General features: G+C 35.7%; 1 protein-coding gene and 1 long non-coding RNA gene across 3 annotated transcripts in view; one reads left to right on the plus strand and one right to left on the minus strand.

Annotated features, from left to right (window-relative positions):
• The window catches only part of LOC145693369 (uncharacterized), a 156157-nt gene extending 138013 nt beyond the window's left edge, over positions 1-18144 (plus strand). For both annotated transcript variants that reach the window (XR_014132753.1, XR_014132754.1), the window contains exon 2: positions 9663-18144. This is a non-coding gene — a long non-coding RNA (uncharacterized LOC145693369). The remainder of the gene's footprint in view (positions 1-9662) is intronic.
• Positions 1-18162, minus strand: part of slf (C-type lectin domain-containing protein slf) — a 158306-nt gene that overhangs the window by 73865 nt on the left and 66279 nt on the right. The window lies entirely within an intron of this gene.

Genomic DNA, 18162 nt, shown 5'->3' on the forward strand with positions numbered 1-18162 from the left:
TAAATGTTTAAGATTGATTTTACCAATCGACTGTAATATTAATATCTACGCCAATGTGGAGTCTGGATTTTGAACAAAACTAGCAGTTGTTTAAGCAAGGCCAAAAGAAAGATTGGATATGGACGACCAAGCCCAAGCGGGGCCGCGGTGGCTCAGTGGTAGAGAATTCATCTCTGGTGCGTGGTGTCCATGGTTCGATCCCAGCTTGTGCTAAGTGGACTTTGTGGTGGAGAAACGCCGTGTAATGGGTTTTCTAGGGGTTCTCCTGTTTCCTCCCATTTTCTTCATTCCACCATTGCATTCATTTCTCATGGTTGCCATCTCCCTTAGCCTCGGTGCAGAATCGAGGGACCTTAAACTGAATATTTCATTTCATTTCACCAAGCCCAAGAACATCGATACAAGAACAAGATAAAGATTGGATATGCAAGACGAAGTGTATAGTAATCTTGCTCTTGGCCTTGTTTTGGTGATCACCAAGTAGCGATGAGCATATTTTCTTGCTTTCCGTATGAAAGACCATAATCAAAATCACACTTGGTCTTCATTTATACCGATGAGGCTAGCATTCTTGGCTCTTGTATAGCATGAATGACCACCAAGACTACGAAATGCAGGACCAAGACTTGACTGTGCAAGACAAAAATAAGACGCAGACCCAGGGTGCGAATTGATTGAATTTCATTTGTTGGGCTGAAAGTGATGAAATAAAATTAGTACTTTATAATTAATTATCATACTGTATTTTTAAATTTTAAATTACAAAATTCATATTACGTATCTTCATACTTGCAACTATATATACTGTAAAATACGTTTTAATTACCGAGAAAGAAAAATCAAAGTGGCGCGGGTTCCGGAATCATAAGAACTTATTTTGGAATGAAAGTTGAAGGGTAGGAAAACATCACATGTGTTCTCCCGTTTCCTCAACCCTTATCATTGTAGTTAAACGATTTCCTTTTGTCTCCGCCAAGAGACTCTTGCTGCTGCCTTCCGAGAAGACCCCCCTGCCTTCCGAGCAGGTGAGAACACTGACCTTGAAGAAAAATTTCGTCACATAGAGCTAAAGCAAGAAAAAAAATAAATTTCTTCCACATCGGACATTGGTATCAGTTATAAAAAGAAATAACAAAACCTCAAAAGTGCCAAATATTCCCTAAGATGCATATACAAATCCCCCGCTTGATCTAGCTAGTGGTTAACATGTAAGACTTCGGTGCATTTGGGCGTTCACCCAGTGTCGTGACCTTAGTGCTCTCAAACGGGTCGGGTTACGGGTCGGTCGGATCTGGTCAATCGGGTCAGCTTGGGTCGGGTTGTCGGGTCGGATCAATCGGATCGAATCGGGTCCGTCTTCAACCCGACCCGACCCGACCCGTTGAGAGGACTAGTTCTAAGAAGGCTTGTACGAGCAAATCAAAGATCAAGACCATGCGCATTGTGTTTTTTAATATCAGGGGAATCGTCCACCATGAGTTTGTACCTCCCAGCACAACCGTTAACTATAAATTTGACGTAGACGTACCAAGAGGTTGAGAGCAAGGATCCAGTGAGTCAGATCAAATAGCAGCGATTGGAGACTTCATGACAACGCACCAGCTACATTGCCTTCGTCGTGAGTAGCTATCTGGCCAAATATAATGTGGCAACCTGCCCCAGCCATCCTACAGTCACGACTTGGCTCCCGAAGATTTCTTTCTGTTTCCTTATGTTAAATCCATCCTGAAAGAACATTGTTATATAATAACTGAAGACGTGAAAGCAGTTTGTGAAATGGGTTTAAATTCCCTTCCTGAACAGACCTTTCAGGGTGGCTTCGCAGATTGGAAATCTCGCTGGCAAAAATGTATCGACGCAGGAGGACAATATTTTGAAGATTTTTAATGTATATAGGTATTATTATTCTTATTATTAAGTAAATAAATTATTTTTAATACTTGTAGACTTGGTGACATTACTTTCCGGATAGACCTTGTGTTTCTCATTTGCTAAAATTTTTCAGTTGCTTTAAGATGACACTGCCCATATTATTTTTGGTATAAAATCTTTACAAATCGTTAAAACCGAAAATATTATGTGAACATCCGTGAACAAACGAACATCAACATCGACGTGCTAAATATACCTCATATACAGGAATGGTATAAAGTCCTTGCTACAAAACAAATGCTTGTAACTTTTTTTTAAAAAAAATAATGATACTACAGTGATCGATCTTTATTGAGACTTACGTTTTGTATCTTTATCCATAAATACACCACCGCCATCATTACAAAACCTCTATCTGGGCTCCTTTGACATCCATACATTCCTGCAACCTCGAGCGAAATCCATGAATGCTATTCCGTCTGGCTTCGTCATAAATGTCATGGATCACTTCATTAAACTTTGCTTTCAGGTCCTGCAAGTCCTTTGGTTTTTCCACTTACACCCATGTCTTAAACGTGACCCCATAACCTAAAATCACTAGGTGGGAAATCGGGGACCTGGACGGCCAAAGGGTGGGGCCTCTTCGCCCAATTCAACTGTGAGTTAGCTCACGGTCAAGGTAGTCCCTGACGACTTGAGCAAAATGTGGAATGGAAACTCCTTCTTGCTAGTAGTGGAAATGATACTTGACTCCCAACCTAACCAATTCGAGCATCAGGAAATGTGTAAGCATTTAAAGGTATATCTCCCCTGTCACAGTGTTTTCATCGAAGTAAAATGGGCCTATGTGATGATACATTGATACGGCTCGCAACGCATTCATTTTCGGGCTTTCTCTTCCGTACGCTTCTTGTTCCTGAGGGTTTTCAGTTCCACAAACAAGACAGTTGTACCTGTTTACCTTCCTTGAAACATGGAAAGTTGCCTCATCTGATACCATGAGTAACTGCGTAAGTTCCTTGTCATCATCTAGTCGTTTCAGCATCAGTTTACAGAACTCCAGCTTCGTGTCTTGATCTTTTTCTGTCAGTTAATGCACAAATTTAATCTTGTACGGTTTGGGTTTGAAATGCTTACGCAGTATTTTGCATGTTGTTGAGTGAGGGATTCCCAACTCCATCGACCGCCGCGGAATCGATATTAAGGACTTCTCTCCAGGCTATCGGCCACCCTTCGCACTGTGTTGGGCTCACTGGCGGGCGACACCTTTGCATATCACAAACACTTCCGGTAGCCAGAAACTTGTTGTACCAACTCTTTATACTCCTGACATCAGTAGGTACTTTATTGTATACTCGTCTGAAGTTTCGCTGCACCAACACACTTGATTTCAGTTCTGCGTATCAACACACACACACTGTTCTTTCTCTTGTACCGTCGCCATTTTCATGACCTTTGTTATCACCAGTGTTATTAACCTTATCATTGTAATAGTGTTGCCAACCAAAAATTTACAGATCATCGTATAATTTAAAGTGTATTTCACTGCAATATTATTATTATTTGTTTTAGAAAAAAGAAAGTTATAAGCATTTGTTTATATCAAGGACTTTATAACAGCCCTATATACATTTAGATGTGTACCTACATATATAAATAGATTGTTCCTTTAACGATAACTCTTGGTTATTGCGATACTCAATCTTATATTTTGTGGTTTCATCGTAGATGCTATTATTGCAGGAGGGTTGTGATTGGTATGCAATTAAGAGTGTGAGAGAGAAAGTCCAATGAATATTGTGTTGAATTGTCAATAACATTCGAATGTAATCTTGTTCACTTTTTTTTTATTGCGGAACTTAGTCGGCTAAGCGGTTAATGTACGTACCTTTCGTGTGAGAGGCCCATATTCGATTAATGGCGGGACTCGTGTGGTTCGGTTTCCACGTTAAGCCGTAGGTCCACGTCTCACGTAGCCTCGCTGCTGACAGACGCTTATTCAAATCAAATTAAAATATTTTTAAGAGCTACTCATATATTTTCATTATTGCTATTATTATTATTTCGAATATAACTTCCCCTCTCCACCCCGAAAGTCAATGAGAATTTGAGTTACAATTAGAATTCGAACCGAAAAAAGTGAAATGAAATCTTTTGAGTTTTACGTCCCACGATTATGCCGGCTAGGCTGAAGGAGACGGTGATGATGAGAAATGAATGAAATGGTGGAATGAAGAAAGTGGGAGGAAACAGGAAAACCCCGAGGAAACCCACGCACACGGTAGAATTCGAACCGAGTTCTTCCACAAAGAACGCAAGATTCATAACACATCGATTTCCTGATTTTTTTCAGAACGTAAAATTGGCACCACCCGTTTTGTTTTTGGTATAAATTGTGAACAAAAGACAATTTTGTGCGATCAATCGAGAACAAAAGATCTGCATGGTTTATTTTTGATTTCCAAAAATGGTTCACGAACAAGGTGATTTTATTTTTGGTATGAATTGTTTATAAATCGTGAACAAATAAAACTTTTACGTCAACAATCGTGAACAAATAATGAACAAACTATCCGCATGGTTTATTATCCATTTCCGAAAATGGGTTCTGCTATGTGAAGTTGGCTATTTTGTTTTTGATATAAATTGTTTACAAATCGTGAACAAGTGAAAATTTTATGTGAACAATCGTGAACGAAAGATGGACAAACGATTTGCATGATTTATTTCAGATTTCTGAAAATTTTCAGGAACGTGAAGTTGGCACCGCGCCCATTTTGCTATGGTATAAATTGTTTATAAATCGTGAGTAAATGAAAATTTCATGTGAACAATTGTGAACAAACGATCTGCATGGTTCATTTTCGATTTCTGAAATCAGGGTGGATTGATTTAAATCAGTCTGATTTAAATCACGATTTTAATCAAGATTTAAATCACTTGATTTTTTTCATAAAAATCGTTGATTTAAATCAAATTTCGAAATGAATTAATTTAAAGTGAAAGTAAGTAAAATCCCGTTTCTCTTCTGTTATTTCGATTATGGAAGATAATAATCATAATACAATGAGACTCAAATGTATGTAAGCAGAGTATGAAAACGAGTATTATGTAGGGAACGATCAGGGAAAATCCCGTTTGAACGGGTTACAGGTGAACCCTGCTTTCTTCCCTTTGCAACACAGGGTTTTAAAATTTCTGTTCCAACGGGGAAATCACCATGGACATTTAAGATGAAAGCTCTTTTATGTCCACGTCTATTTGTTTGTTTCCAGATAATAGGGGCGTATTTAGAGGGGTATCCCCTCTCCTAAACAAACAAAAAAAAAATGATTTTAAAATTTTGGGCGAAATTTATGTACTAAATACATAGAAGTTCCTCGGGATAGTAATACGACAAATTTTGGATGCGTTAAAATATCGAATAATACTTTTGATAAAGTGAATACTTGACCCCATTGCAGAACATGCCGCGATCTGCGATGTGATCGCAGAAAATTTGCCGCGCCTGTGCAGGAAAAATTGTCAGAGGAAATAAAATAGCCAACAGAAAAGTAAAAAAACGTGCCTGCTATGTATAGATGTCTTAAATGCATTTGAACTGTTTTTCACGTCACATAAAGCATATTTTTAACAATCACAAGTGTTTCTTCTGCTGGAACTGATCATCTTGATTTTTTTTTAATTCCTGCAGAAAATTTTTGACTTACAAAAGCTCATCGCATAAAGACAAAGAAAGTTCTGCCATCGGCTAATGTATAGGATCAGAAAACGATATTCACGAAGAAATTAAATATCGACTAAAAGCAGGGAATTCGTGTTATTATTCAGTTCAAAATCTCTTATCGTCGCGAATTCTGTCGAGGAATTTGAAGCTTTAAAATATATAAAACGATAATTATGCCTGTTATGCTGTATGGTTGTGAAACATGGTCGCTTACGCTGAGGGAAGAACGCAGACTGAAAGTATTTGAGAATAAAATTCTGAAACGAATATTCGGAACCCAAAGGAACGGAAATGAGGAATGGCGAAAACTTCATGATGAGGAATTGCATAATTTATACCATTCACCAAACATTGTTAGGGTCATCAAATCTTGGAGGCTCAGGTGAGCAGGACATGTAGCGAGAATGGAAGAAAGTAGGAACGCTTTCAAAGTTTTAACTGGAAGTCCAATCGGAAAACGACCATTAGGAAGACCTAGGCGCAGATGGGAGGACAATATTAAGATGTATCTCGCAGAAATAAGAATATAAAATAGAATTCAGTTGACTAAGGATAGAAGTCAGGAGAGCTTTTGTGAACATGGCATTGAACCTTCGGGTTTCATAGATCATAGAGTGAGTTAGTTAATTTTAGGCGAAATTTATGTACTTTATATGTATTTCGTGCCGCTAGCTAGTTGCAATTGTTTAAAAATATGCCCCTGCCAAATATCAGTAACTTTCGTGAAAAGAAAAGTGTCATGTTGATATACATTGCTGTACTTTTTTCTTAATGCTTAAGAAACATTGTTTGGGATTGAAATAGGTTAACGATTGGGAATTAATTCAAAATTAAAACCCAATACTTTCACTTAAATGGCATAATTAACATTTAATACTAATTCCTAATGTTTTTTCTTCAGTTCTCGACTTGTATTATACGAAGAAAAAGATTTGATTTAAATAAAAAAAATCGATTTAAATCAAAAAAATCAACAAAAATGATTTTTTTGAAAAAAATCATGATTTTTTTCCACCCTGTCTGAAATTAGATTCTGCCAGGTTCACACACATCTCGTATGAAAAATAAAATTATAATGAGATCTGTTTTCGAGGAAATCAGTATCTGGATCAAGTTAGCTTTGTTTTACTAATTTAAAATAGAAATAGCACAAAGTCTCTGGGAAAAGCAAATGTGTAATAGTTTCGCCACCAATCCTTGGCTCCATCCAAGGTTTAGTTAGTTGGCGAAACTGTTAAAAATCGATATTTTAATTACAACATTGTGCCCTTCCAGAAACTGTTACTTTTATTTAGAGAGAATCACATTATTAAAAAGAAAGAAAGAAAGAAAGAAAGAAACTTCAGTAAACTCCCCTTATTTTTGGGAGTAGGAAGAAAATTCGAAGTCCACCCTGAATAATTTTACGAAAAACCTTAAATATGTCAAGATATGGTACCTAGGGAAGTGTACATCAAGATAATAGAGGAAGAGACGGACAGATATCGAATAGTCAGTTTTCGGTATGGAGGGGTCATTTAAATGTGTAAATTCATTGAAAGCTTGAATTTGATTTTTTCACTATCACCATACTTTCGTCTCTCATATTGTCATTCAAATGTAAAAAAAAAAAAAAAAAAAAAAAAAAAAAAATGTTAGTAGATATTATTTAGTAGCAAAATACGTTTCCAGTACATGTCTTACTACAAACTAAATTTTCTGGTAATAAACGATATGCCATAAAGAGCTATAGTATTTGTTACATAACGTAATGCATATAAATTATAACAGTGCTAAATCATCATCTTTTTCTTCTTTTAATACATCAATTTAAATGCAAATGGAAAACAAAACAATTTTCGCAGCGTCTCGGGAAATTTGGGTCAGCTTTCAACTTTGGTAAACAATCAAAGCTTACTACATTGTAGAGGAAGGAAACTGATGATATAGAGAAAGCCATAAGCAATTAACAAAAGGTAGTGAAAATACGTGGGGACGTTGCCACGAAGAAAGAATCAAACAAGCACGTACGCGCTGAAGGACTTATACTTGTCCTATTTATTTAAACGAATATGTTTCCATACGTTGCTATGTTTGAAGGACGCTAGCGATAACAACGGAACTTAAGAAAATATTGTTACATCACAGAACTGTTGACAGCCAATGAGAATACATCTACCGTCAAGAAGATATCCTTTACCAAGGTATTTCTTCATAATAAGTACATAACTGAAACAATGTTGATATACGTTATTGTGTTATATTGGATGTGCAATTATTGTATTATATGTGTGTGACTACAATTTCATTTATTCCCATAATTAAGCCAAGAATCATTGTCAAGTGAAAGCAATATGCTATTGAGTAACAAAGGAGCTTTATGGCGAACTAAAGATAAACTTCCTAAGATAAAAGAAAGAAGCCGTCGCAGAGACCTAGTTTCCAAGTATTTCTTAACGCTTGTAAATATTTTCTTTTTGTTCAACTCTCCCTGTTTCAAGACTTGTTCACTTAAGTAACAGAAGAAAGAGATATTGCACAGTCGGTCAATGACTCGAACTAAATTTATTTATTAAACAGAAGGCTATACTAACTTTTATAGTCTCCTAATTATCAAACAACTTTTAATTAGGGCACATCCATAGTGGTGTTAGTTGCACATTAATCGTGCTTATCATATCAGCGAGTAAGTAGCACACTTATAAACTGCAACTTTACCAGCACCTTGCAGAAGATGATTTAGATCTTCGTATAGCCTATTGTATCTAACATGTCACTCGTTTCTTTTTTTCGAAAATATTCCGTTTTTTTCTATATATCTGAAATTTTTCAAGCTTGCAAGAGAAGGAAAGATTACTTACAAACATATTTCCAATATCTTTGTGTAATATTAGCGTAAAGTAATGAAAATAGAAGCAAAAGACTTATATGAACGAACATTTACTACTCAGCATTGAACACTGAGCTTTCATTTCGAGGAACAAAGGTACCATTAGTTAAAATCTATACATGAAACATTAATATTTCTCTGTGATGAAATTACGACATATATTATCTGAGTTCTCTAAATATTTGTATCTAAACATTGGTTTATTTATACAGGGTGAACCAGAAGTAGTTGGATAGTAATATATAATTAAATTTATTTAAAATTAATCTGTCTTTTATTATCTTTTAATATTTTTCTTGTAAATTTTCTTATCATTTACTGCCCACCTACTTCGGTTCACCCTGTATATAAAGTAAAAATAGAGATTAGGGGTCTATCTGTCATTTGCTCACGGTCTTTATACATAAATTAATAAATATATAAATTGGTTGATAATTGTGGAAGTCAAGTAATGAATGTAAGAAGTTCGTAAAACCAATGGTCGATTCGAACCTGGCTTAGTGACTACATTCTTTCCTTACATGAAATTATGGAAAATTTGAGGGATTGATAACAAATAACCAGATAAGTCACAAGAGTTCAGATAGCAACGTCATCTATACTAGAAATTCCAAATTTCATACAAGATCAAATGATAGGACGGAACACGAGATCAGTCAACCTGTGAACGCATTTCAAATCTGGTCCGTTTTATGAAAAGAAGTGTAGATACTAGAACATTTTTCTTTTTTAAAGAAATAATTTCTTCACTAGTTCTATTTTGAAATCACTTTGAAGACCTTTAATTGAAAGTGTAAATATTTTTACACAAACCAATTCGGTTATTCTTAAACTAACCAACACAGCATTAAAATAACAAATAATCACCATAAACTACTGTACATTGGCGTTACTTACTTCTAGTAAATGTTTTGATATCTTTTTTTTTTTTTTTGACTATTTTGAAATTATTTGTAATTAACCGTATGTTTTAGAAAGCCCAAGGTTTCATTGCTACAGAAACTTGAGTGAACTACATTCTTTGTAAAGCCAACCTATTTTAGAATGATTATTATCTATCTCCTCACGATTATTATTTAACTTTACGTCTACTTATTTCATAGCAAATTTTCGTAGAAATTGAGTGACACTATTATTTGCTGTAGCAGTAATCAATACAAAATTATGACTGTTTCTTTATATATATCTTTGCAGGTGACTTCCTAACAGAAGATGGCCTTGACGTATGTAAAGCGCATTGAGACCGTGCTGGTATCTGCAGAACGAAGCAAGAGTGATTGCAGACTATTTTAGCCGGAAAGGATTCCCATCAGCAACTGTACTGTGTTCAAATCCCTGAAGAAATTCTAACTTTCAAATGTGTGACAGATTGACCCAAGACTGGCAGATTGCAACAGGTGACGCAACAACTGTGGCGGTATTGGCATCATTCTGAAAGGTCCCAAGAGAAGCACACCTAAACATGTAACCCATGAAAGTGGTGTTAGTTGCACATCAACCGTGCTTATATTAGCGAGTAAGTAGTACACTTATAAATTGCAACTTTACCAGCACCTTGCAGAAGATGATTTAGATCTTCGTTTGGAATTTGCTCAATGAGCTACAGAGCAATACAACAAAACTCCACATTCGATTCTCAAGTATTGTTTACTTATGAGGCAAACTTTTATGTATCAGAAGAAGTTAATAAGCGAAACGTGCGGTACTGGTCAGAGAGTAATCTTCATTGATTTGACGCATCCGAAGAAATTCGGGTAAGGTAATAGTGCGCAGTTGAGTGTGGGTGATTCGCGTTGTGGGTTCATGCTTCATCGACGGAACCCTAAATGTTTCTCAAAATTAAAATTAATTTAAAATTATTTGAGATCTACCATGTGCCACGAGCGCCTCGTTGGACTCGCCATGATGTCGATTGACTTCGATATTATTCAAGATAGTGACATAGATGTCATTGTCAGAGATTTTGTAGATAAAAAAGCTCGGAAGGTTACATTGTAGTTGTTATGAGGTGCTGAAAACAAATGTATTTAAAATTGTTTAATTTGTTGCTAATTTTCAGTAATAGTGGAATTTAACTCTTTATGGTTTTTCTCAAGTTTTGTTATGATATTAATTATCATGCCTGAGTACAAAGATTGCAAAATTAGAAAAAAACAATTCGTGTAAATTATTCTAGATTTTAAGATACTGTTTTTACGGAAGGAAAAGATATAGACGCTTTCTCATAAAGTTTCCTAAATTGACTTTGATATGGTTTTACTTACTTATCAAACTTACGAAAGTTAGAGGGTTTCTAATATTTTATAAAACTTGTTATTAAAATTAGTTTTGTAAGAGTGTTCAGCTTTTGTACAAATTCATGAGGTAAGTTTTATGAATGCTATGGACTTCAACTACTAGGACCTACCTAAAAAGAGTTGTTTATATTGCTGTATGTAAAATACGTTCAACATATGTGAAATTTATTTATTGGTATTTCACTCTATTAGAATACTGTAGATTGTTACATAGTCGGATGTATGGTAGAATGACTCCTGATGTTACTGATATTACAAAACAATTTACAATATAGCAGTAATCATGTCGTCATTAGTAATAGTCAATAAATGCTGTTCGATATTGTTTTCGGTACATAAATGGACGGACTCAGGGTAAAAGGTAACAAGTCATTTTTATTCATTTTTCAGGAGAGCAAAAAAACTAATTGGAGTATAGTAAAAAAAACACAAAAAGAAATAATTTAAAAATGTGAAATTTTTACAATATGTTTCGTTGTAAATACTTTGAAGTCGAATTGGAATTTTAATCTTACCAACATTGTTAACGATATTATGTAATATTAAGTGACTTATTCCCTTCAGTTCAATTACATATTGATATAGTAAAAAGGGAACAAGTCTTGATCATATTCAATTAAAATTACATTATTCCTAATAGAACTGTCATGTTAGACTACATAAACGTTTATATTGATACATAATGTGATTTACTAAATGTACAAAGTAACCAGAATATTGTTAGAACGTTTTCAGCAATATCACATTGTTCCCATAGATTGTCACGTATTTAAAAATAATAAAAAGAGACTGGAGCACACATAGTTGACAATACTGTTCAATTTTTTTTTTATCGTATATTCTAAGACTTCATCTCATCGCATCTCTACCATCGGTTGCTAAACATTAAAAAGACAAAAACGAATTTTAACACACGCGGCTGGGACTAGTTAGCAATAACACTTGAAAATCTCGGACACTCGTCGAGGTTTTCAACTATTATTCCTCACTCGTCCCAACCGCGTGTGTTCCAATTCCTTTTTGTATCTTTAATATTTAACAACCGATGATGATGATGCCATGAGATGAAGTCTTACGACACACGATAAAAAAGTTTGTCAACTATTATTTTATTGAGATATAATTTCTAAGGTTATATAACTTTTGCAATATAAAAATTATGATAAAAACAGTGGTTATTAATAAGTTTACTATTAATTTAATGAATAACATACTTTCTAACTTCGCAGTCCTTACAAAGTACTAAAAATATTAGTTAAGATTCTGCTTAGAAATGTTTATATTGTTAGGTATGCCTGCGTGCACACCGACCAATAGTACATTTGCAAAGAAACTCCTTCCGTTTATATTAAAATTAGAAATAATATGATGACACTGTGAGGAGCTAACTACAAACTTTCCCCCATCAACTGCATTTATTCATCATCTTCAAGCAGTGGATCTTGCACATTGGTTGCAGTAGCTAAACCTGTATAGAAGTCATGAAATATTGGTGGAATATAAGGCAAAAGAGATAATAAATCTCTCTTTTTTTTTCTGCTGAGATTAGAAATAATGCACTGTAACACACTCGAGGTTCCAAAATGAGAATCTTTATGTGTCGTCGAGAAAGGTCCATAACACAGAATTTGTCATCATTGAGTGATGTTTTATAAAATAGCTTCAGTGGTTCGTTACGAAAATAACGGAGCAACTTCAAATACTGCCGTACAAATTTTGCTCCCTCATCGTTTGCTTTCTTCATCTGCAGCTCAGTTTTTGCTAGTGTGGAGAAATCAAGAAAATCGTCTTAGTTCATTTCAATTACTTCAAAAGGATTTTTTTCTTGGAAGCAACTCTTACTAACTGTGCCCAGTCATGAGGATGAGAGGTGGGCACTGGTATCCTTTTTTTAAGTTTTTCTATCTTCCCATGGTCAGAGTCACACTCCATTCTGCTGTGTCCTGGTACGAGAAACTTATGATCCAAAATGTTTATGTGAGTTCTTTTGTTCGTAAGTGATACACACATTGCCACAAATGGAGAGTGGTTTTATTTTGTCCATAGCAAGAGTCACTGTAAAGCACTACGTGATTAATGTCCTTTGGTAAAGCTGAAATAGCCTTTGATACACAAGAAAAAAATCTTATTTGCCCCTCTTTTTCGTACGGTTTCACACCACACATAGCATGAGATTTTCTCTTTCTTTAGATTACGGACAGTTAAGTTATATATCCAGGGTTGTGTTTTGTAGAACGCAGTTGATGTTTGTATGCAGGGTATGGGAATACACTTTTGAAGATCGAAAACAAGCACTGTCTCTTCTTTTGCTAGCATTTTATCTGTGATTTTAGACTCATAAGCTAATTCTGCCTCTGTATGATGTTTTCCTGCTGCTTTAATATTTCTTTCTCATCTTCACTCAAAGCATATGTAACCTTAATTTTAAATGCATCACAAGAATGGCATGTGTCTCTTTTGGGGCTTTTAATGGCAATGTTCATATTATGGAAGATATTCACAAAAAATAAATAACCAACAGGAATTTGTGTCTGTTCCCTGTATTTCTTAGACACCTCAGTTAATGTCATATACGGTGGTAAGTACTTTTTACTAGTTTCTTTTCGACAATAATGGCTTTCATTTACTGGCAAAGAATTTAGAAAATCACTATTTTTTCTTAATCTGTATGAGTTTATTTTATTTGGAGGAGAAAGGTTGCCTCGCTTGTCAGGAGTCTCTGTACATCCTGGAGATTTTTGCTTTTGTTGGCAAATAAGCCACATAAATTTGGGTCTCTCATCAAACACTTTCAGAAAACACGACTTGCACATTTTACCATATATTCTTTCCATTTACGGAGATATGGTATTGATAAGTAACTATTCTGTTTTATTCTGGGGCCGCGATGGCTCAGCGGTAGAGCGTTCACCTCTGGTGCATAAGGTCCCGGGTTCATACCCTTTTCCCGCCAAGTGAGCTTTCTGGTGGACAAACACCGTGTCCGTGGGTTTCCTTGGGTTTCTCCCGTTTCCTCTCACTTTCTTCATTCCACCATTTCATTCATTTCTCATCTTCACCGTCTTCTTTAGCCTAACCGTTATAACCGTGGAACGTAAAACACTTGAAACTTTCAGGCAAGGGCGGATCCAAGACAGAGTTCTGGGTGGGAAAACGTTAGATTGTAATATTGCTACTGTGAGCTACCTTTAAGAGCTCCAAACTCTGGGATCGGTTTTATTTATATATAAAATAAGAAAGTTTCCTCTTCGGAAGGGGAGAAATCGCCCCGATCGCGAGAACCCATTTTGTAATATATATCAAACAACTTTCTTTGCGTCCCTTCACTAATTTTCTGTTTACATTTCATACGGCATTTGCCTAACATAATAAAAGATCTTTCCGTGACATATATTCCATTTTCAGTTACGTAACCCTGTCCTGTATTTCTGGATAGCTTCCTATTCTTTCTTATTTCTCTATCCTTCCTTTAACACCTTTTCTTGTACTGGCACTCTTAAACTCATTTTCTTCTTGCAGTGGGCTTACTTCCTCAACCTTTGGCTCGTAAGTAGGATCATTATGACTTTCGTCACTACTCAAGACATAATACACACTTCCTTCCTCTTCAGTTTCGTTCACAGTTTCATTCTGCACTTCCGAAAAAATATTATTTTCTATGTACGATTCACAGTTCTAATTCCACACTGGATGTACTAGGCTGATGCGTACCTTCACCATTGGTACGTTTAGTTAGCTTAAATTTTTTAGCCATAAAATTCAATTTTCTTCCAACAGTTGGATTTACTGTAGAAACCGACGTTTTACTTTTACGTTCTTCATCATGTTTTGTTTTTACCATTTCTAAAACTTTCCTCCTTCATGAATACATTGTTACTGCAGTAGATTTTAGTCCTTCCCGCATTCTACCACAATCAAACTGAATTGGGAAACATAAAGGAATAAGTCACTATCTTATCACAACCTGCAGTCAGTATTTTTAATACAAACTCCTCGGGGTAAACGGTAACAAGTCATCTTATTCCATTTTACCTAGTGTGGATTCCATTGTAGCTTAATTATTCCCTTTTGCACGTCCCTTGTACTTGTTTTTGGTCACGTTTTTTTTTTTTTCATAGTGCTTTTCATATAGAGAAGCGCCATTTAAAATACTACAACTCTGTGTTAAAAACCGAAAATTGAAAAAAAAAGTGACTTGTTACCTTTTACCCTGAGTCCCTCCAAATAACAATAACAAAAACTCAATGTTGATACCATCTGTATAATTTTAAATACTGAATACATCTATAACATGTATTTGAGTACCGATATTAATTTTTCTGTTTGAAAAATGGGTTTAAAATATTAAAATCACTGTAATAAAATGTAAAATATAGGCTAGGACTAGGGGGCGCTAAAAAGTCGCTTCGCCCGTGTGAAAATTTTGTTTTGGTCTGCCTCTGTCCCACTCTACAGCTAAGGTCTCATCGGAAGTTGATGACCGGAGATAGTTTTTTTTACTCTTTTTTAGAACAGAAAAAAATCGTTTATTTGAGGCGGTGGAAATTGGCAGTGTCGGATAAATTTTTAACAGAGCAATAACTTCTGAATATACGAGTATCACTGAAAGTTTGTGTAGGTTCTGCAAATATTCAATCGGAGAAGTTGAATTGTTTGTGTGATTAAGAAAGTTTCTCGCCAAAGGCAGCTGTTTGTTTAATAGGTTAATATCAAAGGAAGTTTGGTATTTATTATTTAGAGGATCGAATATTCTTTTGTCGAGGAAAGCGGCATCTCCTTTACGGAATGCATGTGTTGCTTCCATAATATCTTGATGTTCTAAGAATCCCCGGTTGAATTGTATCTAATACACTAAAATAGACAGATTTTGAATTTCTTTCACTTTGTCCCACCGAAGTGAGGACTACACTCTCTGATAGAAGTGAAGACACAGTCCTTTGCCTTTTAGTCCCAGTTCATTCGATTGATGTTGCTGGAGTTGGCCAATGACATGCCTTTATTCACTAATTTTTCATACTTCTCATTGCTTCTACTTTTGAGCATATTCTTTGGTGCTTTTTACCAGGACTCCAGCTGCCATCAAATCGAAATCCTGCGATTGAAGCTGCTGCCAGAGCGAGTATGTTATTCCTAACATGAGTTCCATTGCGAATAAAAGAAATATCCATTGTTGTACCATTTGAGCTCGGATGTCCACTTCACTTCACTTATTTAGACAGGTTTCTATTTTTGAGTACCGGGCTTCGTCTTTGAAGCCCTTGCCTCACATGCATAATCTTTGCCATTGTGTAGTGGTGGTATCTGGTGTTACAAAATGAGGCGCAACTGTCGCAGCCTCTTTTTAGAAGGAGATTGGGAGTTGATGGTAGATTTCCATATGGTTTCAGAGTAACCAAGTTATTCATCTTGTAGTAGTTTACAGGTTGCTGGTATCTGGCGGGAGAATAAGAAAGATTCTTTTAGTGGTATTTGTATTTACGGTGGTCTTAGGCAGGCATAAATGTGACGTCGTGCTTGTCTTGTGCCTATGGATTGGAATAGTTCCTGGTCGGAGTTGTGGATTGTTCTCCAAAATTTGTTATTTGCAATATTGATGACTTCCTCTATATAGGGCAATCTGACAATGAGATCTTCATGTAATTGTGCTATACATGTGTTTCTCGTCTGTCCGTTATGGCTCGTGCCACTTTGGATTATTTGTATTTTCCGCCGATGAGTATGTCGCATTTTTTCAGGCTGGTACTGCATAGAGTAACATAGGTTTGATCATCATATTATATATTAGAACTTCGGTTTCTAGTTTAAGTTGTAGTGATCTAAAAGACAGTTCAGTACTTGTAGCCCTTTAATAGCTTTGCAGCCAGTTGTTGTAGATGTGTACAGAAGATTAGTTCTTGGTCAAAGTAGACACCAAGTATTTGGTACCAGCTTGTTGTTGTAGTCGGAGATGATTGTAGTAAAGAATAACTGGAGTTGGATGGCGGTGTTTGGTAAAGTGGTGTACAAGAATAGTCTTTTCTGGATTTATTTTAATCCTTTAGTTTTCAGTTCAATCCTGTATCACATTAAGACGGCGTTGAATCCAGATTTTTGCATAATTGATGACATGACTGGTAGTAAAGATACCCAAATCATTAGCGAAAGTGGTGATAAGTGTATTGACTGTTGTAGGTATATCTGCCGTGTAGAGCAAATAGAAGATTGGTGACAGACACGATCCTTGCGGAACTTTGCTTTGATGTCATGATGTCAGATGTTGCTGTAATATATCTCACTTGAAATTTGCGATCTCTTAGAAAGGAGGCAATGACCTTAATGGAATAAGATGGGATACGTAAATGACGGGCCTTGTAAATTAGGCCGTCATGTCAGACTCTATGAAAAGCTTTTTCGACATCTGAAAGACGGCTAATGTTTGTGTTCGGTTGTTAAGAGATTATACAATGTTTTCAGTGATCCTTTTGAGTTGAACTGTCGTGCTATATATAGGCCTAAATGCAAATTGGAGTTTAGGTATGAGGATCTGTTCTTCAGACGGTTGTCGGAGATAAGAATACATATTTAGGCCTGCCCCTGCTAGTGTGCTCGCTTACCATGGAAGAGGTCCCAAGTACGAATCTCGGTAACGGTTGGTTGTCTGAATAAGGTTTCTTTTAGGGTTTTCCCATATCCTCATTAGACGAATATCAGGCAACTCTAGGCTCATTGGACCCTGAACTCACTTGAACTTCATTTTACCCAATTCATTCATTCATCGACTCTGTAAAGCAGAGTACTTAAAAGGGCCACTAAATTAGAAAAGAAAGACATGGTGTAATGATTTATATAGCCTTGTGAATTTACGAAAGTAAGGGCGAGTCTTACTTATACCTTAGTGTGCGTGAGATATAAGCTGAATGAGTGCTTATAACCTCAAATAGCGTCTGTGATTCCAGTCCTAACTCTTAACCTTGTCAATCAGCTTCACACTCAGGAGTCGAGTTTCTTAATTGAACTCCAGTAAGGACATAACATTTTCATTAAGGTAGAAACCATTATTAATAATCATAGTAATACTTTAAACAATAGAAATGCAATTTATAGTGGCGAAGTATGCCAACAGCTAAGGGTAATTTAAAAATCCTTGGACTGTTTGATAGTTAATTTTCTAAACAGAACTCTCAAGCTGTTATTAGCTTTTCTAATTTTGTATAGCGCTTTTATACTACGGGCAATATTCTCATTCAGAGAAAACCATTTTTCATAAATGCTTATGAGAGCTCTACGACAACATATAAACACATTTGATAGAATAGAAATTTTACCGTCTTATGCAGAGTCGTTTTCGCGTATGATTAGCGTCATATTAAAGGCCTGACTTCTGCAGGAAACGTATGCTAGTCGAACTCTTTAGTATG

The sequence above is a fragment of the Thermobia domestica genome, chromosome 8 (genome assembly GCF_964235325.1).
Source record: "Thermobia domestica chromosome 8, izTheDome1.hap1.1, whole genome shotgun sequence".
NCBI lineage: Eukaryota > Metazoa > Arthropoda > Insecta > Zygentoma > Lepismatidae > Thermobia > Thermobia domestica.